This window comes from Pezoporus occidentalis, unplaced genomic scaffold (genome assembly GCF_034315485.1).
Source record: "Pezoporus occidentalis ecotype Australia unplaced genomic scaffold, CSIRO_AGI_Poc_V1 ctg35, whole genome shotgun sequence".
Classification (NCBI taxonomy): domain Eukaryota; kingdom Metazoa; phylum Chordata; class Aves; order Psittaciformes; family Psittacidae; genus Pezoporus; species Pezoporus occidentalis.
In genome coordinates, this window is record NW_026915483.1 from 2,474,501 (window position 1) to 2,497,491 (window position 22,991).

Here is a 22,991-nt window from a genome sequence, read left to right on the forward strand (position 1 = left end):
AAGGTCTGGAAAAGATATTAGGTTCCCAAGTCTCATCTTTCAGGTTGGTACTCAGGTACATGCTCAAAGGTAATCACATTCTTAGGGCATACCAATACTAAGCACATGATTCAGACATCTCCTTAAAAGAGTCACTAGGTTTGAGCAAACCTGAGGCAGTTCAAATAGTCTCTTTTCCACCCAATTTGCCCTGCTTTGATGTGAATTATTAAGAAGAAATACTTGAACTAAAAAGGAGACTGGACATTTATTTAAGTGGCAGATATATTCCCAGCTATGATGGCCCATTGCTCTGATTAATAGCAGTGCAGCCAGAGAAGAGAATTGTGGGAAGTGTTCAGCAATCAAAACCATCACTCCTGTCTGTTGTGATCTGACTGCAGTTTTTGGCAAGTGTGGGCATCAGTTTCCTGATTTCATTTTTTATAGAGCACAAGCAGAACAGAGGACCAACAGCTCAGTTCCTGAAGACCAGTGGCTCATTTTATCTACATCTGCTGGATGCCTATCCCTCTGGAGCAATGCTCTGCAGACCTTACCAGGTTTGTGTAAGCAATATCAAAAAATCTTACCTAAAGTTATAAAATCAGGGCCAAGCCCACGTCTTGCTGAGCACTCCCTTTTGACATTCACAGAAACTGAAGACATTTTGAATGCTGATCTGGTTTGCAAGGAGTGTAACGCTTTTTTAATACAGCTTCAATTTTCACCCTGAAAAAGACCCAATCATCTTAAAATGTGTTCTTCTGCTGACTGAGAATAAACAAATAAATAGATCAGGTTGGACGAGGCCTTGGGTGAGATGGTTTAGTGTGAGGTATCCCTGATCATGGCAGGGGGGTTGGAACTAGATGATCTTAAGGTGCTTTCCAACCCTAACTATTCTATGATTTGATTCTATGTTTCGATTCTATAATATCAGAATAGGCTAAAAAAACTAAACAACCCACCCACAACTCCCAAAACCCCAAACGGCTGCTATTCTGGTCCTGAAATATTTTCTTGTGATGCCATTCTTACACAACAATATAGTTTCATGCTGTATTATAGATGCATAGATAAAACATTGAGTATATATATACTATGCAATTAAACCAAAAGTTAATAAAGAATGCATATACATTGATGTTACCAAACAACAACTAAGTGAAATATTTCCTCTTTCCTTCTGAATTGTTTGACTTCCAGACAACATTTCTTTTTCTCCCTAATGAAAGAGTCCCCTATACAAAGTTTTGTGACAAGTTCAATGACACAGTAATTATTTCTTTCCTGTTTAGAAATATCTTGAGTAGCATGCAGTTGAATTTCAGGCTGCAAATGCCTCTTCATTGTGCAACAGCTTTTTTCCACAGTGTTACGTTAAACTTATTAAAGGCTTTGTTTTCAATTTCATTTAAAATTGATTTCCTGAAGCTGAAAAACCCTGGAGTTTTCTCTTGGCCTTCCTTTTGTTACCACTTCCCATGTAATGATCCAGTAATGATTCACAATTTTGTGTTTCCAGCTTCAGACTTCTTTATGTAATTGCCTAATTTCTTATGAGAAAGGCAGATAAAGAAATACTTGAAGAGGCTCGTACGTAACTGACAAGGACCACAAAACTGCAGTTATTTTTAATTTATATCTAAACTGTTTTGTTGTACTAGCAGAAAGAATGTGTTTGTATAGTCTTTTAGTGCAGTTTGGGCCAGTCATCACCCAGTATCCAGCATGAACTTGCATAGACCTCAAGTTGTTTTTCTGCTTACTATTACTGCAATGTATTGTATTCTTCTGGAGAACCTGCAATGGAGTAATAAATTGCATGACTTTGTGTACTCCCCCCTTTTTGATTTGACTCTAGCCAGTCTTACCAAGAAGGTCTTACAGATTATTGATTATTTGATCATTTGATTATAAAATCATTTGATTAAATAATAATTATTTGATTAAATAATAAATTGCATGACTTTGTATACTCCCCCCTTTTTGATTTGACTCTAGCCAGTCTTACCAAGAAGGTCTTACAGATTACATGGTTTCTTGGCTTCACTGTGCAAGATGAGCCAGAGTTCACTCTTCTCCAGATTTCAGCCACTTTGGGGTTTCACTTGAGAGATGGGGTTTTAGTTTTTTTTGTTTGGTTGGGGTTTTTTGTTTGTTTGGGTTTTTTTTTGGTTTGTTTCTTTTTTTTTTAATGCAGTCCTGAAAAATAGTTGAAGAAAAAAAGCTCTGAAAACATGAACTTGCAATATTTTTTCACCCCACCATCTAGCTCTGAGAGGTAATATGGGTTAGCTGATACACACTTCTCCCCGCACCATACTGCTAACACTATGAATGTTACAGCTGGTGGTGCTTATGCTAAGGCAGTTAATGAGGAAAGCCAATTGTAAAAATCAGAATAAAACCCTGCACTTGTCAACTGGGAAAAGACAAACATTAGAAAAGGTACAGGCAAAAAAAGGTATTCAAAAAAGGAGAATGAAGCTATCATAGCTAGAAATATCCACAAATAGTATCATACACTGACCTTGTGCAATGATGCCTTGTTTACATGGTTTGTATTGTATTGTTAGTTACCTCCCATATGAAGACAGGCTGAGAAAGTTGGGGCTGTTCACCCTGGAGAAGAGAAGGCTGCGTGGAGACCTCATAGCAGCCTTCCAGTATGTGAAGGGGTCCTATAGGGATGCTGGGGAGGGACTCTTCATTAGAGACTGTAGTGATAGGACAAGGGGTAACGGGTTAAAACTTAAACGGGGGAAGTTTAGATTGGATATAAGGAGGAAATTCTTTCCTGTTAGGGTGGTGAGGCACTGCAATGGATTGCCTACGGAGGTTGTGAATGCTCCATCCCTGGCAGTGCTCAAGACCAGGTTGGATGAAGCCTTGGGTGATATGGTTTAGTGTGAGGTGTCCCTGCCCATGGCAGGGGGGTTGGAACGAGATGATCTTAAGGTCCTTTCCAACCCTAACTATTCTTATGATTTCCTGAACAAAGGCTGAAGTAAAGATTTATGAGAATATTGAAAAATAAGGTGAGGAGGTTGAGAGAGGAAAGACCACAAGTACAGAATGAGTTCTGTTGAGTTTAGCTGGGTGGCTACAGACCTCTCGGGTTTGTTCTTTGGCTAAAACTTCAGACCTTGTGAAAGGAATTAAATTTCAAAAAAACCCACCAACATTTTGGTCACAGCAGCTGGGTAAATCTGGATGAGGTATCACACAAGTGGTAAGACTTGGGATTTTAGATTCAGCCCAGTCTTTGCTACTACATCTACAGAGCTTTGCTTTGCAAACAGTGATAACCACACAAAAATGAAGGATGTACTGGAGAGAATGGTCCTACCTATTACCTACACACACCTTTGCAGAGGTGAAGTGATGTGCACCTTTTCCAGCAGAACCCAATGGGTTATATGGCTCTGGGAGCATCCCCTTTGCTTCCTCACAGAAAGAAGAGGTACTGGAGCTATGGTTAAAATCCACCCTAACACCACAGAGATAGGGCTTGTTCTCATACATGTAGTGCCATGCTATTTATTTATTTGATTAAAACTAATTCTCAAGCACTTGACATTCCTCTCTGAGAATCACTGGTTTGGCAAAAGTTAAGTGAGAGATAAAAACCCAGAAGCTATTCCCCTCCCAGAAGCTATTCTAATCTGGAAACAAAAGAGGATGCTGAGCAAGTTAAAACATATGAATTAATAGGTGCTAATGTGAATTAGTACATATACAGAGAAGAGTAGAATAAAAGGAGAGGTGATAAGCATGAATCACTCTAAGAAAGGAGTTTACACACACTGCTTAGTTTTCTACTTAATCCTAAATTACCAGTGTTTTGCAAATACAGGCATGCCTACCCATATAATGCAGGGGTCTGCTGAAGATCCCCAAGCCAGACATAAGAGCCAATTAGTATATCTACACAGTGCAATGCTGCACCACAGAGACAAAGCAGTTCAGGTCCCAGAAACAGCATCACCTTATAGGAACGTCTTGCTTGGATACAGCAGTGGGCCCAGAGCCACAACACCTAAGCCAGAATTTACATCAGCTACCTTTACATGAAGCAGCACAGTATGGGATGGAGACCAGGTAACGGCTGTATGAAGAGCACAAGCACAATACATAGAAAAACATAGAAAAACATCATCACATTAGGCCACCTTGATGTTTCCAAAGCTGATTTACAAAGCAAAGCTTTTGGAGATCACATTTGTAATATCTGGATGGACTATTTTGTGCTGGCTCACAGCTTGGTATCGTCTCAAATGCTACCCTAGGGAATAGTAACCCCATGGAAGATGTGCCACTGGTCAACAGTTGGACCTTAGATTCACATTTGTCTTACAAAAAAAGTACAGCAGAAGCAAATTCAGAGTGTGTGGTTACAAATGGGCAGTGAGAGAGTATATAACACTGTAGATGTCAACAAAAGTCCAGATCAGACTAACTCCAAACATGCTGCCTCCCAGCCCAACAGCTTCACCATTCACCAGGACCGCACCAGTAACAGTCAGCAAATGCAAGTGAGGAGACCACAGACTCAGCAGAGCCAGTACCTGCCTTTCTATTCAGTAACAGTTTCTACTGCTCTCCTTGGGAATGTGGCAGAAGGAGGCTCAGGTAACATCAGGAGTTTCTGCCATGCTGTCCAGTAGTTCGGTTCGTGTGTATCTCATGAATAGCCTTGGCTTTAGTGTATGGTACTGAGTGAAGATACCGGCATGTGCCTCCCCAAAGGAGGGTCCCTGGGGCTGATCATACTGCAGCCTTCAGGAATCCCTAAAGGACACGAAGTCCCTGAGAAAAAGGAACAGAGCTCACAGCCTTTTCCACTTAAAAATAAATCAGTTAAATCAGAGGAAGCGGGGCAGGTGGCTCGTTTCCCAAGCACCGCTGATTGCAGGGCGAGCCCAAGCACTGATTCACCAGCAGACCCAGGCCATTGTCCCAGCCCGCCTGCGCACAGGAAGGAGTTTCTGGTCCCAGCATCCCGCCAGCCACCGCCCCAGCACATTATTGCACCCTGTTATGGAGCAAGGCACCCAAAACCTCGGCAGGACTTACAGATGCAAGCACAAAGCCAAGATTTTTCCCCACCTTGTTTTCCTCTCCTGATGTTTGACCACCTGCCTGCTACACTGGAAAAGCATTGTGTGCTGCTACTTTAAATAGGCTCCAAATACACACAGGAAGCAAAATATAAATAATTGTAACGTGCACTTAGTACACATGAGAAATCATTGATATTTTCCTCTTCTGTGGTTCTGGTTAAAAGAGCAAGCATCAAATCAGGCAGACAGACCACTTCACATCCCTGGAATGTGCTCATCTAGAAAGCCATGCCAGGGGACACTGTGAGCAGGAAAGCAGTGATTTACAAGTAAATCCCTCCTCCCAGTCTGAGAAACATTTTATGACCTCGTAGGTGTTTCTTCAAAAGACCTTTCCCCTTCCATCAGTCTTGCTCTCCCTGTTCTCTGTGACAGCAGCTAACGAATTGGGATGACAACATGGGTTGATGAGACTGAACCTCCCAGCCGGGCTTGCCTCTCTGTTTGACACTGCGATGAAACTACTGCCCCACTTCTGGCATCCCAATATGAGGCCAAGGAACAATCTGCATTGCCGTAAATCCAGGCTTTCCCAGCAAGATCAAGGAGGGCAGCTGTGGGAGGCCTCTATGGAGGCAGGGGAAGCTGTAACAAACGTGAAAATTAACAGGATTCATGTTTACATTTGGTATGTCTACACATATGGGCACAGGCATCCCACCAGATGTGAACTGCTTGCAGATGGGAAGTCCCCTTTTACTTGCATCACTGAATCGGAGTTAAGCTGCCACAGCTCCCAGCCTGGGCTGCTTCACATCCAGATGGAGGTGAAAAAGCAAGTGTTTGCACCTGTTCTTGTGGACATATAGCCAGAGATTTTGTTGACCGTGTCAAAAATGAAGCCTCTAACGTGGATTCAATGAAAAATATGACGGGCAAAACTCTGCCCCCACACGCTTGTAGAACTCAGTAGAATGAGATGTGTTCATCCTGTCAGTTCAGGATGTCACACGTCGTTTTCTAGTAGCTGGTCTAAATGCGGGATGAGCACTTCTTGCTCTTGCCTAATAGCATTACCTCCCCTGCCTGGAAAAGGCTCATCCTTGTGTACTGAGCACCATGCACCAAAACACCAGGGGAATGCTCGCTCAGATGCACTATTACTCCTTCTTTGGAGGGAAGCCATCGGTAGCAGTTTAACTGCTTTTTTACCACAGACCAAACAGTTTCCAAATGAGCCCTCCAGTGAAAAAGTGACATTTGTCAAATTGGTTCATAAACTGAGAAGAAAGATTGCAATTCCCCTTAGCTTTCTGGTACTCAATGTAACTATGCCAATTAAAGACACCAGCAGAATAGGGTTCCTTTTCCACTCTTTCTGGCTGACAACTGAGACTAGAATAATTTAAGCAACTACTCAAAGCTTGGAGCTTATGAGTGAAAACTGAGCACACTAGAACAGAAAAAATGTGGGTTTCCCCTTACTGTTTTTTCATAATATTCCCCAGAAAAATTCCTAAACTGATGACAGCACAATCTACTTTTTTAGTTATGGCCTTACATTTACTATCTGCTGTAAATGCAAAAGGGGAGGGAAAGGTTCAGATTTGTTTAATAGCCGTCAAAATTAAATACATCACTGGGCAGCCACACGCAGAAACAGTCCCAGGCTTTCATCAGTTTCTCTCTTGTGGAGGATTAATAATCTCTCATATAGGAGTTACTGTCTTTTTAGCTCTGTCTTATTAAGAAAAAAAGAAACATTGAACTTCTGTACTGTGTGCTTTGACAGCTCGGGCAGTGTGCAGAGCTTTTTATCTGGTTTTAAATAGTGGATATTCACCCTACATTCAGGGAAGAAATAATAAATCCTTACCTGGAAATCACCTTCTCTGCAATTACCTGATAAGATGTCAAATGAAGCAAGGCTTCATTACCTCTTTGAAGAAGATTTTCATGTGAAAATAGCTCTCCTCACAGGGGGTTGCCAACTTTGTTATTGATGGCTATTTCCTCACATTCTTTTCTTTTGACTGTTGCACAATTACTACTCCAGTGGAGCAAGTCTTGCCCAAGGGAGAAGAGCTGCTGGATAAAAGGAGGTGGCTGGGACAGCAGTGGTGTGCAGTCAGGCTATCCGTTACCCACCAGGTCTACCCAAGAACAATAACAGGAGAACTCGCAGAGTGCAATCAAGTGCATTCTTCTCCAGGGTGATTAAAGAAATATTCAATTTGATGCAACTGAGGTACAAAAGCTTTCTGTATCCTTCTTCTGCCAAGCATGGAAGAATGCCCAGCTTTAAATTATTTACAAGAACTCTCGTATGCCAAAGGCATATCATTTACTTGGAATCCAGGCAGCTTCATGCAATCACTGCTTACGCATAACTACAAAAGTAAGCGGAGGGAGAGAATCTAAATGGAGTCAGCTTATCAGACATCAAGTTTATTCTACTTCTCCCAGTAAAAACACCTATGGATGTTTGCTAGGAATCTCTTTTTCTCTACTAATATGACAGATCTGAAAAGTAATAACAATAATAAAGTCTTAATTCTGGCTTTGTAACTGCACCCATTTTAAAATCTGCAAATATGATAAAATCCATATAAAGGCACTTGTAACTAAACAAGACAAGGTAAAAGTAGCAATAGTTTAAGAAATTCAAGCAAGTTGTGAGTTTGCTTTCCTTTACTTGCTTCTCTCAGGCTTCTGCTCCCCAAAATCTCTAGTAATGGTATAAATCACATCTCTCTTCAAAGCATTGCTAAACATCCAAGAGGAGAAAATAATATTGCATATCACTTAACATCAGCTGTGCCCTAACATATTCAAAATCAATTATGTTTCACATCATGCAGTCTCAATTTTTAGCAGTTATTTGTGGTGCTAATTTGAGTTGCCCTAGATAATTAGAGGATCTGTATCTCCACCATTATAACAAAAATTACTTTTGTCGGACTTGCACAGAGGTAATAACGGCATTACAATCACAATGATTTTAACAAAGGCCAGATTGTGTCTAGCTCTAATACTCCAAATCTTTAATGACTTTATCCCACAATATCCACAGAAGATAATTAAGCACCTTTTTCCCCATTTTCTATCAGTGCGGAACTGAAGTTCAGCAGTGACACAGTTTAGACGCTCCAAGACATAAGCATCCTGCTTACCTCTACTTTTGACACAAATACTGGGATGATAAAAACAGAACAACATGGATGGGGACATAGAAAAGAGCTCAGACTCCTCCTGGAGGCCTGGGCTCCTGACACCATTATATCTGCGAGCCGGCCTCTCTCTTAATGGACTACAATGTTTCTAGAGCCAACCTAGCTTTATCAGGGAAGATTCACAGATACAAACCTTAACTAAGCTGTAAAACATGGCGATGGGGAAAAATAAAGAGACTACTGGAGATCTGCCTGCAGCAAGGGAAGGAAGTTGCCTGAGGAGAGTTATTGTTTCAGAATTGTTTGATGAAATAATAAACAAAATACTGCACTAGTAATTTCTGTAGATCCGTGATGCCTTGCAAAGCAGAGGAGTACGAGTACTCCCTGCCCAGAAAGGACTTCCTGCATAGTTTCAATCTGAAGAAACATGCACTCATTTATCAATGACAAAAAGTTAGAAGGCAATTTCTTAGCCTTAGTGCTTTCTCTTGAGCAGAAATCATCCCATCAACATTTAAGATGCGTAAGGGAGACTCAAATGATTTTAACACTCGGGCTTCTTTAAACTGAATTAAAACTGCTCTGAACCAATATTGCAAAGGACAAAGTTCAAGGCTTTATTCATATAATACAAGGATGTAATGCAATAACCGTCTGTTTGAGACACGTAAGTAACAGATCAGGGACAAAGCTGCAGACAGGATGTCAGCAGTACACACAGGGAATTAGCCATGCAACTCCTTCACATTAATTACAGATACGCACATCCGAATCACCATACAGCATGAGGAAAATGTACCAAGCAATAACTGTGATTCATACTTTACCATTAACAATGCAGCAAAAGGTTAAAGCGGATGGTGCTCTTCCGGCACCATTAGGCAACCACAGTTGCGTGTTCTTCCTATGTCCAATCTGAAATGAAACATCAGCCATGGAACAACATACTAGGAAGTAATTCTTATAACATCCTGAAAGTGCCTTTTTTTATAAAGTTGCTATATAAAAATAAGTATTCTCATATGAATTGTCAGGCACCAATATAGTATTTTTCTACAGAACTCTAACAAAAAGCAAATATTGTTATACCTTGCAAGATCCTGTTATACCTTGAAAGATACAAAAGCACATTCTGTATCATATCTGTCAGGGACAAAGAGCTATTTATATGATCAGAAAGACCTTGAAAAGTTCAATTTCTAAATCTTGTCTTTGTGCAAAGTACGTTATTGGCATGGGGCATGATCTGCAACTCTACTCCCAGTCAAGTATGTCTTGGAGCTCACCATACATGTTTTGGGTAGACAAGTACATCTTAGTTTTGTGCCAAACATTCTTTTTCTATGTTTTTGTCCAAAAAACTAAACACTGTTTCAGCAACAATAATGCAGAAAAAAAGAAAAATTTTTCACTTCCCTTATATATCAAAAAATACATAGAGAGAGAAAATTACTCATCCAGACTGATTGCACACTTAAATATTTTTGTGCAATTGTTCTTGACATCAGCAGGGCTGATTTGCACACCAAAGGCTGAACTTGAACACTGAAAACCCAAGCAACTGGATTCAGTCAGAGAACAAAGAGCTATTTCCAAGAGTCAACAACTCTTGTAAAGCTCCTTATGTGTATGAGGTCTGCATGATACTGGTTCTCTCAAAGCGAGATGTTCGTGAAGTAACAAAAATAATCATTCAAAGCATCAAAAAGGAGCACACATATTTGAAATTACACACATATGATTGAAATGTCACTGACAACATAGAAATGTAATTGGTTTGGTTGGGTCTGCTGTAAGTGCTGTATTTTCTTTTTTGACTTGCCAGTTTTGTGCAAGACTGTCCGAAAGACAAAAATACATCTTATTGTGACAGAACGCACCTAAGGCATTACTGCATTATTCTAAGAGCTTCTTGACATTTGGCTTTGTCCTCATGACATCTGTAGCTAATACAAAATTGAAGCCCTTATCAAGGGCTTTAAGGTAAAGTTTACCAGCATTAACTGCAAGGCAGCCTTTCTCAAATGTTTTCCATACACTTTCTGTACTAGATTTGGAAAATGAAGCTCTCCATGTAGTTTCTAACTAATGGAAAAGATCCACCAAAGCTCTTCTGGTAACCAGGTGTACCCTGTTTTTCCAGGAGTAGCGCTCCACTGGCAGAGAACAATGACTGATGTTCTTTACCTCAAATGAACTGGACCCTGTAGGCTAGGAGAAAAGTGAGCCAAGAATCTGCTCTTCAGCTGAATTGTTTTACAGGTGAAATCTCCAATTATGGCTCATGTTCAGCCATGGAGGCTTGAAGGAGGCTGTGCTTGGAATAAGAACTCTGACTATTTTTTTCTGCAGAAGGATACAGGTCAAATACACACTTTGTAGGCTTTGCCCAACTTGCAGCACAAGAGGGTCCTTCTCTCATACAGGTCCCCTCTCTCTATATCCAAAAGTGCTACAGCTACCTCTTGTCGGTACTGGTGATTCACAGCTAGTGATGATGGAAATGAGGGAAAGCTTTCTGCTCCCTTTTCTTGCCCTCATAACCAAAAACCAGAAAACAGTAAGGGTATCATTCACTCATGTCTCTATAGCATAGTATTTGATAAATAAATCTCAGTATATAAATTCAGATACTTTTTAAAAATGACTCTTGGAATTAAACACAAAGCTGATATCTTCGGAATTGAAAGATGCTGGTTTACCTTTTATGCTTTATCAGTTTTTGCTAAGCTGACAACACATCTCCAAGTTACCAAATGAACTATAAAGTTTTTGGTCACTGCTACTATTTCATTAGATTCACCTCAATGCAGCTTTGAGATGTAAAGGCCTTAAATTATGTCACAGAAGTTGATTAACACAGAAGTTGTAAAACTTCTGTGTTAAGAATAGTCATCATTTTAAACTACAGCTCAGCTCCTCAGGGTGGGAACATGTTCAGCTTACTGAGTTTTTGGAAGCTGAAGATGCAGAGCGTGCAGTAGAAGCTGACTAGCACCCAATAAGATTTGTCCCTTAACTTCTGTGGTCTTCTGTCTCAGCTTGCTTGAGACAGTCTCTCGAACACTAGTTCTACCCTTAAGTTACTATCTTTTACTCTCTGCTCATGTGGACTGAAGTTCTACAGTATAAAATGCTTTTGATTTAGTCTCTGCTGAGAATTAAGCAGCTTTTTGTAGAGGTAAAACTCGTAACTACAAACCATTCTTTAGGCAGCTTTTCCAGACCTCTGGAGGTCCAGGCTGCCCTGAGTCCTGCAATGCACTAACTCATGCTCAAGAAAAGCGCCCTACAGCGTAGAGTAACATAAAAGGTGAAGCCTTTCTAAAAGAGAACACACTGCTCTAAGTTTGGTTCCTCTAAATAAAATAGGGAGGTAAAGCACAGGTTTGTGACCATGCTTTGGAAGGCATTTCAGCCAGTTTTCCATCTGTAAATGTGAGCCATCACACAGATTTTAAACAAGCAAGTTTAATGAGCTTGGTGACATTGCTACACATGTAAATGATGCCTCAAGAGGCAAAAAATTAAATGTAATGGCTGGTCTGGGATTGGCGGACTTGCTGTGAGCCTGTGCTTAAGCAAAAAAAGGGAGATGAGAAGAAAGTGAATGCATGGAAACACACAGCCTCGAAGAGAAGGAGATATAAAAGGAAAAAGCAAAGTGAAAGGGTCTTTAATCATTGCTTAACACTAAAATAGCCAGACTTTTCACATATGACAGATTTAAACACAACATGGACAGAGAAAATCATTATTGCAGCTCCACAGAGTGAAACCCAGTCCCAAAATACAACTTGCCTAAGAAGTGGGAAACCTCAGTGACTGGACATTCCCTAACCCAATGCCCATCTTGTGCATTTTGATGTTTCCCAGTGTAGGACTTCTGCCTGCGTGATGGCAAGCACAAAGATCCTTGTGTTTGCTTTGGGCCTCTGGCTACTATTGTAATAGACAATAACAAATATTGCTCACATTCCTTCAGCAGTACACAGCAAATCTAAAATGAACTGCAACAATCTGGACTGAAGGCTCAACAATTACCCCATCCTCCTTGAACAGCCATTACAAAGGAAGAAACAGAAGTGAGAGCAGAAGGCAATGACAGAAGGAAGAAGGGAACAGACCATGTCACATGGACCAATCTCCACAGGAAGCCTGCTGTTGCCCCCAGGCTGAAACAGAAGGGAGGTCATAAGAAACAACCAACAAAGAACACAAATCAGACCACATTGAGAAGCTCATTCCTGGAGAATATGGACAGATGCAGTAAAATTAAGTAGAAAGTAAGTGACACCTTTTTTTCTACACAAGAAAATAGACACATCTTGCTTAAATGAACACATCAGCTGAACTTCTGGTTTTGTTACAATAGGAAATCTCATTGAATGCAATGTGCAAATAATACAAGAGTTTATTGGCAGGGAGGAGAAAAAGCCTCTGCATTCTATGGGTATTTTATCACTGCCTGCTTTTGAATTGCAAACCAGTGACCTCAAGGGTATTTAGAGCAAAACCATTGTAAGAGGCATTCATGTTATCCAATGCCTTAGAAGAACAGGGAAAACTCCTTCTGAAATGTCTCTAAGGAAGCTGCTGCAAGCAGGCACACGGCTGCTTGGAGGCCATCAGAAATGGGAGTAACATGTCCATGCTGAGACATTGAGAGATCATAGCCAGATACCCCAAAGCTGCATTTGCATTCTTCAGCTTCTAAGTGACAGATGTGGAGAAGAAACTTTTACTTGGAAGTATGGGATGTGCAATTGTACTCTCCTGGAGTAACCATTCATGAAACAAAGATTCTGCTCTTAACAAGGGCAAAATCCAGTTCTTTCTGAAACCAGATTCATAAATCCTATAGACTTTTCTTCAATTTCAGCAAGTAACACAACCCTACAGCATGAAAATCAGAGCTGTGTAGATATGGCGCATGAAGGGAGGAGAGCTGTTTTGAGTGTTGCCATTCTCTGAAGGACATGCTGATCTTTCTAGAACTGGAGTTTTTTTGAAGTTGTGCTAATTTAGACTTTTCTCGTTCCTGTTCCCAGCTCCTCTGAAACCTATTTAGCCATGATTTTGGTTAGAGCAATTATAGGTACTAGAGTGTTGCTCTTTCTCCTAAGGATGGGAGATCATCCCAGCTTTACTTCCACACAACCCGATTTTGCCCCTCCCCTTCCAACTTCTCACCTTCCCACATCCCTTTTTTGCTTGCATATGTATCCATCCCTTGGCCAACCCACCAAACTCCAAATATAGTCTGACTTGAACAAACACAACATGTACTAGAGCATCTACAAGGCTTTTGTGCATGTACTATATAAAAATCAAAAAACGATTGCTCCTTCATGCCGTAGTCATGTCAGAGGTTACAGTTTCATCTGGATCTGTCCTTGGACCACTCATTTCTATACAACACTGCTCCCTGTGAAGCAAAGATACGTATCAGGTTTGAGAAGAACATGGGTGCCAGTAGGGCCATTCAAAGCCTTGCAGACATCTCTGACCTTCCCTTGGGAAGACAGCCTCTGCTCACACAGAGCTTGGGGAGATGCAGAGCCATCGCTGTGCAGAAGCCAGCCAGGTTAGCTGTGACAGGGAGCAGCCACCACTGACGGGCAGCTCAGTGGCCTAATGAGGCGGTCGGCTCATTCCTGGGTGTCTGACCGTCACTGCAATTGGAAGTAATTGAAGGTCTTTTCACCAGGCTCAGCAGGGAAAAGCAAGGAGCAAAAGGGCACGGGGCTTGGCCAAGGTCCCGTTGGAGTTGGGGCAGGCTGGTGGCAGGGTGTGGAGGTTTGCAATGCCAAGGCTACCCCTCCAAGGCATGGTGCGAGCCCTGCCGCTGCCAATCAGCCATAACTACTAAGAGCCATTAAAATAAACCCCAGTAAAAGTGTCGTTGACATCCCAGATTATGTAAAGGGCCAGTTTTAGATGGCAGCATTGCTTCTGTGTTGTTATAGACTCCCTTCCACCCTTCTTACTCCATTTCTAATCAGTGGCAGTGGCTTAGGTCTCATAAAAGAAAGCCCCATACTTGTCCTGGTCTCCTCACCACACACAGAGAAGGAATTTGGAGCAGCATTGTTGTTTGGGTACTTCAGGACTCAATGTTCTCCTGAAGTGTTTTTGGTTTCTTTTAAAAGCATTATTATCTAACAGTTTGATTAAAAATAATACCAAAGTGTGAGAAGGGGCACTCATGGCACACCAACCTGAACTACTAATCCAAATTCCAAAATGCTCTAACACAGAGCCCCTGAAATGGAGGGCACATAATCACTGCATTTGCTAATAGCATGTGGAGGGATATTCTTCTTGGACCAAATCTTTTCCTTCTTTTGATATAGCTGAGAATCTTCAGAACATCCTCTTATCCCCATGCTGCCACACGGCTAAAGGTGCAAATCTCATCAGCTCCCAAAAGCCACAGATTAAGAGTGCTCTGAGTTTTTGCAGATACCAGACTTGCAATGCCAGGACAATGCACATCACTGAGGGCATGGGTGAGTCTCTTGAGCATTGTACTGCTTCTCCTGTGAGCAAAGAAGGGCAGAGAGGGCTGATCTGAGCCAGGATGCTCTCACCAGCAAACTGAAGCTGTTGGACAGGGCTATTGCCTTCACAGAAATGATGAAACCACCACTGAAGGCATTTTCCCAGGCTCAAGACATGGAGTAATCTCAAAGATCAGTTTCCTCTGAGCCCATAGCATGTTTTCCTGCTGTGGGTATCCAGCACTCCACAACATCAAAACAAACAAAAAAGAGCTCTTCCTGCCTTCCCTGTAATTGAAAGTTACACCACAAACCATTGGTGCACAGCACCTTTCTTATATGTTTATGTATTTCACCTGCTGAATATAACAGCCTTTTCACTGGGGACAGTATGACCTCCCTGTTGAGATTTTGGCTCAGAAATCATCACAACAAGAGGAGAAACTAGTCTCTTCTACCAACCCTTCTTCCTTCAGTAACTTTTACTGCAACTGATGTCTTGAGACATTTGTCAGTTTGGTCCCTATCTCAGAATTTTCTCTTAAGAGCTCAACGCATTTTGGGGTTGCTCCAGGGTGAAGGGAGAATTTGGACAACCTTGGTGATGGCAATAGGACAGCAGGAAGAGCAAGAATCCCAAAACAAGACAGGTAGACAACAGAGAAAAAGGAGCCTGCAGCTCAGCACCAGAGACTAAAGAGTGAGCAGAGACAGGCTCCACCATGCCCCTGGATTATTAAAAGGACAGAAAAAATCAGCAAAGATAAAACAGCATCTAAATTGGCCCTTGGGAAAATGGTGACAAGAAAAGTTTCTCTGAACACTGGAAAAGACAAAGCAACTATTTTACAATGTATGTACAATGAAGGCAACTGAACCCTGAAGCCAAAAGGACTAGCACAGAAAAACAGAAACTGTGGTCAGGAGGAAGGATGTGCAACAGAAAAATCTGATTAATCTTGAGGGTACAATGACTCAAATTTAGTCCATGGAGAGTTTGGAATAAAATCATCATCATTCTGTTTTAGAGAAAAGATTGGAAATTACAGCATTCTTTATAGGCAGAAAACAAGAAAAAAAAAACATCAAAACAATATTGAGTTTTTCCAAATTAGGCAACAGCTGAGATTCCCATTTCTTGGTCCCTCAGGGTGCCAGGCACTCTCCTTCCCACTAACCTGAGAGGGACCCAGGTGTCCCCAAGCCTGTTCCCAGGCTGTTGGGAGGGCACAGCAGAGGTTGCCAGACTGCTGGCTTCTTCACAGGGAAACCATGGAGCTGGGTACCCTCAGCCCAAGCAGCAGCTGGGACATGTGCTAAACCTGCAGACACCAGAGCCAGGAGCAGTCTGAATGGTTGGGAGGCTCTGAGCCAGCAGACCCAAAAACCCAAACTCCCTGACAGCTTGCCAAGCAGCTTGGCAGTTACCAGGCAAAGGGCCAGTGCTTCAGCAAAAGTCAGTAGTAAGCTCTTCTCTGCTTTGGTATCAGCTAATCGCTCTTCTCCCGAAGACAATTTTTACTATTCCTGCCACTGAGGTGGTCCTACGCTCTGCTTTCAGAGCGCACACTGGTGCAGCAGACAGCTGTCTAATTTGACAGCAGTGCAGCCAGCACATCTCCTTATGTCATATTTAGTCATACTTGACATTTATTTCCCATCCCCCCACAAAATTAAACACAGATTGAAGCAATTATAGTCCATCTTCCTGCTCTATGTTCATTGCTTGAGACTGCTTTGCCTCCATTATTAGGAGGCAAAGCAATTATTACAGTATTGTATTATATATAGTATGTTTTTCCAGTTCTTGTGCGCCCATGGACTGTTGTAGGGTATAACTGCTTCATGCTCAAAAATATTCTCAGGCAAAATAATCCAGTAGAACTAAACCTTCTGGAAAGCTTTATAGGATGCATGACCCCAGGTGAATCTTTGAGTATGTTTTATTGATTTGTTTTGCCTATATATGAATAAAGACCTGAGGATCTATCCTGCAGCTTTAATTTAGGTTGGTACTGTAGTACAGAAAAGGGGACTTGTGCCCCAGTCAGAATTGGGCCTTCAATCCTAAAGCCAATAACAACAGGCTTAAATATGACCTTTACATGGAGAACTGTATGAAGAATGAGCTATGCTAGGACTCAGCCTTGCATCTCCTCTAATAAGACACACACACTCCCACTCACCTTCTGGAGCTCTGCTCCTACCTTGCTCCTGGAAACTCAGAAAAGGCAACGAGAGAGACTTCACTGATTCTTTTCATGAGATAACCCTGCTTGCTTTTTATTTTGTTAAATCATAATCAATTTTCTTTTCCCTAGATTTCTCTAATCTTTTCCCTGCAGCGTGTCTGTTTCAGCCAGCCTTCACTCTTCCCCCTAGTACCCAACACCACTCTCTTTGTCAGGGAGTTCAGGTTATCCCCTCTCCATTTCTCTTTGGACCTGACACTAGCTCTGACCCCTGCTCAGCCTTTGCTTTGAAGTGCTTTTTCTGCTCTCTGCTTTCCCACTGGATCGTGTTAACCCTCCTCCTTTCCCCACTCCATCAGTTGGCTTCAATAAGAGCTCACTGGAACCTCCTCTTTTGTCTTACCAGTGTGCTTTCACTTCTCATAAAACCCTACCCACCTTCCACATAAAACAGTTTGGCAAAAAGCAACCACTGCAAAGACTCAACACTGCACAGAGAACACCACTAGCTGTGTGAGACAAGCAAGTCTTGTGTTTGACCCATGCAACTTCACAGTAAAACTAAAAGCAAGAAGCCACACGCTTCCCACACCCCAAGGTGGCTGCATTTAAGTGTCCCTTTTGCCATGTGCTGAGGACAACATTACTGGAGGGCTCTGCATCTTTGCTCCTGTTTGATTGCAATTTTAATAGAAAAAGACCCAGAAATTTGGCATAAGTAGAGATGATAGATTTGATTCAGTTGCCTTGGTGCTACAACTCCCAGCTGATGGATGTTCAGGTCAAAGCAGAAATGGCATCAGCACAAAGAGAATGGTTTGGCTCTCACTTATTAAAGACTCCTGAAAGCTTTCCAGATCTATAAATATTCACATTATTCTCACAGAGGGGCAGAAAGAGAATGATTTGTATCCTTCTAGCTTGTTCTGTTAACACAATCCCATTTTTCAGTGTTTCCCAGTTGGATAAATACCATGATAAACAGAGGAAACCCCTGTGAGAGAAAATATATTTTAAAGTAAATTGCAGTGGTGTGTAGTGTATAAATATTTGCAATGGTATGGGGAAAATATCTCTATTCATTGCACTAACATATGCTGAATACAAAGATGACCAGTGTCCATTGATGCCTTTTAAGACATGAATAGAATTTCCACTATAGGAAAATAATCCCAATGACTTGTGTATGCTACATAAACATGCACACATAAACATACAGGCAACATACTTTCAAGTAGAAAACATTATTGTAATTACAATAGCAAAGCTTGATTTATTTTCTATACCTCTTTTGCCAGGAAGTTAAATATCTCACAGAATCCAGGTCATACTGCCTGAGGATTAAAACCAGAGCAAATTCAAAACTCAGTAAACATGATAACTTCTTAACCACTCCATTAGTGTGAACCGAGGATAACATTTTAATAAGAAGGCACAAACATTTTGCAGAAAAATTACATTGCAGAGATAAACTGTAAGAGCTTGGGAATACCCTGGTTAACGCATCAGGCTGAAGGACTTGCGCAGATGTATCTGCCAATCTCCTAAGCATTTTTCATTATTGCTTACTACATTATTATTTTTAAATTATTATGATAGTTACAAATTCCAGCTCAGCTTCTTCACTCACCACTTCAGAATACTGCAGCAAACAAGCATATTTTCACACGTGTATGTGACCTATGTGGCTTCATGGCATATGGGAGCCGAGTGGGGACACTGAGCCATAGCATTCAAACACATCTCCATGGGTAATGCTGGGTTTAAGTGATACCCTCCTTAATATTTCGAGATGAGTTAATTCCTCTGTGCCGTGCCGATGCAGCTGTAGAGACAGTAACAACCTTTCCCTGCTCCCACCTTTTAACTACCTTGGGCATTTCAAGTGTTTAAGGCAAGCTCTGCCTCTTAGCCCACAAAAGTCTTTTGCCTAACATAAAGGGTGCTTCTCATAGTTGCTCATTTTCTGGCTTCTATCATTATCATGCAATTAATATCTGATATCTGACACCAGTTATTAAAAACCCACCCCATGAAGCTGTCAAAACACAAACCAGTCAAAAAAAGGCACATGTGGAGTGTACAGCCCCTCATTTTACAGCTAGCTACAAACCTGCTAATGTGCAGTGATGGTTTCTCACTTTTGAAAACTTAAGGTAATAATCACAGACACACAGCACCCATTCAGCTGTCTTGCTGTCAAGCAGCCTGAATGAATCAAAACCAGGTTGGGGACAACCTATTTTGATCTCCCCATAGTCCCTATGAAAATTAAAGTAGCCTAGTGTGGTTTTCCACACATTCCTAGTGCTGCTCCTCTGCTCAAAGGCTGCAGGAGCCCGAGGTGGCCCTCAGCAGAACCTCCTCCTCGAGATACCTCAAGGATTTTAGCAAGGTGAATGCCCATGGTTATGGAGCTAGCTAATGGCCACCTCTCATTTTACACTGGCCACTAAGCAGCCTGCAGGCAATCAGCATGGATCCAAAGCTGTTGCATATGTTTACCTTAGCCTGGGAGAAAGTAAGGTAGGGGAAGGAAATGCTGGCAAAACCCATGCCTCAATTCTGTACACAAATACCACCCTCTCACTTTGGCTTCTTATTGTGTTACATCCTCGAGGTCTCAGCCTTGTTGCACTGGATGATGTAGAAAATGAATCAGCATCTCCCTATGCAGCCTGTTGGGCAGAACCAACCCTGGTAAGAACCACAACTAGTAAGTTCAGGGCTCCAGATGGAGGCAGAAAACCTGCAGCCCCCACCAAGACCAAAGGGAGCTGTAATGGCCTGTGTTCTAAGCCCTTCCACCACAGCATGCGAGAAATGGCTTTCAAGAACAACAAAGAATACGTACATTCTGTACCATGTTGAAGAGGGAAAATAGCAACAAGGACAAGAAAAACTTGGGTTGCGAAGGATGTTCCAGCAGAGGTGATTAATAGCGTTGAAAGAAACCCCAACTGCTGTTTCAAATTTCTTTACAATTAGCCACAAAGTTACACTCCCCCCTCTTTCCTTTTGTTTTTTAAGGTTTTTATTTTCTTCCTTTTACCTGTGTTTGATTTAGAATCAAGGTTGGTGATTTGTGTTATGACAGCAAAAATAAAGGATCTGAATACTGTAAGACTGGGGATTTAAAGCGTTGCCTTTGATGGCTCATTAGCTGCATGCGGCTACATGCAACGCTGCTCGACTGAGATATATTGCCCAGGATTTAATTCCACAATAATTTCTATAGCATTAAATTGAATGCTTGCCCTTTTCACCATGGTATTTAAATGGTACTTTGTATGCCAAGCTTAAAAAAATAGCAGAGGAAACACAGATGCAGTACTGCTGAAGCGTGTGCTGAACTTTGCTAAAATGTTAAACATTTATGAGAATTATTATACATTTTTTTTTAAACAAGAAAGTGTTAAACCAGTTGTTACTTCATTTGGCTTTCTTTGCTACAAAGAAAGAAAGGAATTGTGTTTTCTTGTTTTTTTTTACACTAACAAACAGCTCTCAGAACTAGCAAACAATATCTCATTTGTTCAGTAGGACTTAAAGATGAGAATGGTCTCAGGCTGGAAAAAAACAGATGTGCACATCTCTGTGCTGACAGAACAAAATACACCAGACAAAGATTCTCCCACAGTAGAGAGAGATCAAACCCCAGAGCTGAGCTGGAGGTCACGAGCCTTGCAGCTCTCCAGGCACAGCCCCAAGGCTGCTCCGGTATGCACCGGGGAAGCAGTCATGAGCGCCCAGCTTACAGCCTGGCAGGGAGGTCCAGGGAGGGGAGCGTGCCTCTGATGCATGAAAGCAAGCCAGTCCAAACCAGGCTGCACTCATTTGCTGCTCATCTACTAGCTCTCTTAAGGCAGAGCCCCCTCTGCCTCTATTTGCCTTGTTCCTGCTGTTTCAGGGATGCCTACTGGTAAGACAAGTTCACTTTATTCAGTTTACAGTCAAACATGCAATCCCCAAAGCACAGTTTTGCTTGGACATCTGTCTGTCTGACTCCCCTTCCCTGCAGTGGGTCACACTTCATGCAGTTGGTTGTGCAGGGGCAGCTGCCCAGCACTGTGCCTCCCTGCCTCATCCCTTTGATTTCCTGCCAGCCTTCATCAGCATCCCTGCATCACAAACACATCAAAATTTAAGTATTTGGTACAAGACTTTATAACCAGCAGAGCTACTTGCACCATTTTATTTTACATGTGGCTACAACTGGCTAGAGCTGGTGGCTCTGCTGGAGCCTGAAGGACAGCAGCATTACTAGAATTTGCACCTGGATTTGAAATTTAACAGCATTTGGGAAATGCATGTGATTACCTAGAACTGTTTGCATGGAAAAAAAAACCTCAGGAGTCTATGGCAGTAATGCTACAGACTGCAGCTCAGCTAGAGCTGCTATAGCTGCGCTTCAGCTGGAAACCACATTTTTATGCCTCAAACACGGAACTTTTGAGCAGTCAATGTCAAAAAAAAAATATTCAAGATGTGGAAGAATGTTTGTACTTCTGTGTCCATTTTAGAGCTCATCATCTCTTTTTAGGTCCAAAACAAAACAGCATTAACAGAGGCACCAAATCCCTTCCTGTGCATGAAAATACCCATGTGCACACACACAGATTGCTGTGTCAAAGGAAGAGCAAAGGAGCAAATCCATCCAAACACGTGGTCTGCATCTGGCTTTGGCTCTTTGTGGGACTGAGCAGTGAGGCAGAGGACAGTTTGTCCAAAGTTCTCTTTCTGGTTGACTTCCAGATACACATACACAATTTAATTGGGAATGTTGCACTACCTGTAACCACTGTATAACAGGAGTCATCTCCACTATTCAGTAAATAGTGGGGGCTTTTTACAAGTACACTATTTGATCATGTATTAAGGGTCTGAAAAGAAACCTCATTGCGCAAGAAGGTTGCAGCTTGCCACAAATTGAAGAACTGAGGCTGGAGCTTGGTTTGGTTTTCCACGGAGATTCAAGTTCAGCATAACATACACCTAACTTTTGGTGTATCCCAAATGCCGTATCAAAAGGTGTTTCCTCCCTTTCACCCCAACCACGGGATGTTTTGACTCACATTGAGGTACATCCTGTGCTATGTGATGACCCTACAGAGTTTTCCCAAGATCCCAAGTGTATTTTATGCACTTCAATAAGGCTTCAACTTCAAATACAGAGTATAAAGTTGTGCTCCTACACAATTTCATGGCATGTTGAGGAACGAAGTACAACTGTTTGGGGGCAAGTGATTTACTGACACCGGGTTACCCAGAGGTTTAATTTGTCATGCCTCTCACCCACATGCTTTGTCTCCCTCTTTCAATTCTTTCTTTGGAGTCAGCATGCTGCACACCACTGGCAGTGAAAGGGCCTCTCCCTTTGCACAGCAGCAATTAATTTTTCTCAGCTTCTCTCCAGTTAAATATCAATGATTCCTCAGGACCTGCAAAGCCTCTTACAGACCCTGTCAGAAATACAGATGCTTCCTTTATCCTACTGCTCAGTTCAACACAGTCTTTGCATTCAGATTACCCAGACTGATTTGTGCAGCAATATCATTCCTTCTCCATTGATAAAATATTGTATGTCAGCTTTAATCCAATGATCTGTCAGCCACGGACCCATTCATTTGCTAGGATGATGGCAGCCCCCCACAAGCAGGCTTAAAGTGGTGTCTGATCCATTGAAGCCTTTACTTTTGGAAGCTAGCTTATTCCAGTTCCTGAAAAACAACTCTTGTCCTGTACCTCACACCAGATAACACATCTGAGAGCAGGAGAAAAGACACCCAAGGGATGTGGAGCTGAAGCAATACCTCTAAAGGGTTTTCTTTTCACAGCACACTGATCAACTTCAAAGCATTTTGCCCAAACCTGGATCCTTCCAGGGCTGTACAATTACTTGATTGCAGGAGATGAAATTATCATAACATCCAGGAGGACAGTCAGTTCTGACATTTCCATGTTTACTCTGACTCACTCCTGTAGCCTGGAAACTTGCACTATGATGTCTCCATCCACTGTGAAAATCATCACATATCCCCCGCCTTGGTACAGGTATAAAACTTACACCCA

The 22,991-nt window shown here is 41.9% G+C and overlaps 1 long non-coding RNA gene across 2 annotated transcripts in view; it reads right to left on the reverse strand.

Moving 5' to 3' along the window:
* LOC134169652 (uncharacterized) overlaps nt 1-22,991 on the reverse strand; it is a 49,490-nt gene that overhangs the window by 10,552 nt on the left and 15,947 nt on the right. The window contains exons 2-4 of one of the 2 annotated variants that reach the window (XR_009966973.1): nt 9,052-9,139; nt 6,951-7,133; nt 5,095-5,693 (exon numbers count right to left, since the gene is read on the reverse strand). This is a non-coding gene — a long non-coding RNA (uncharacterized LOC134169652). Of the gene's footprint in view, nt 1-572; nt 712-5,094; nt 5,694-6,950; nt 7,134-9,051; nt 9,140-22,991 lie in introns of those variants that run through there. The other variant, XR_009966974.1, reaches the window with a different exon arrangement.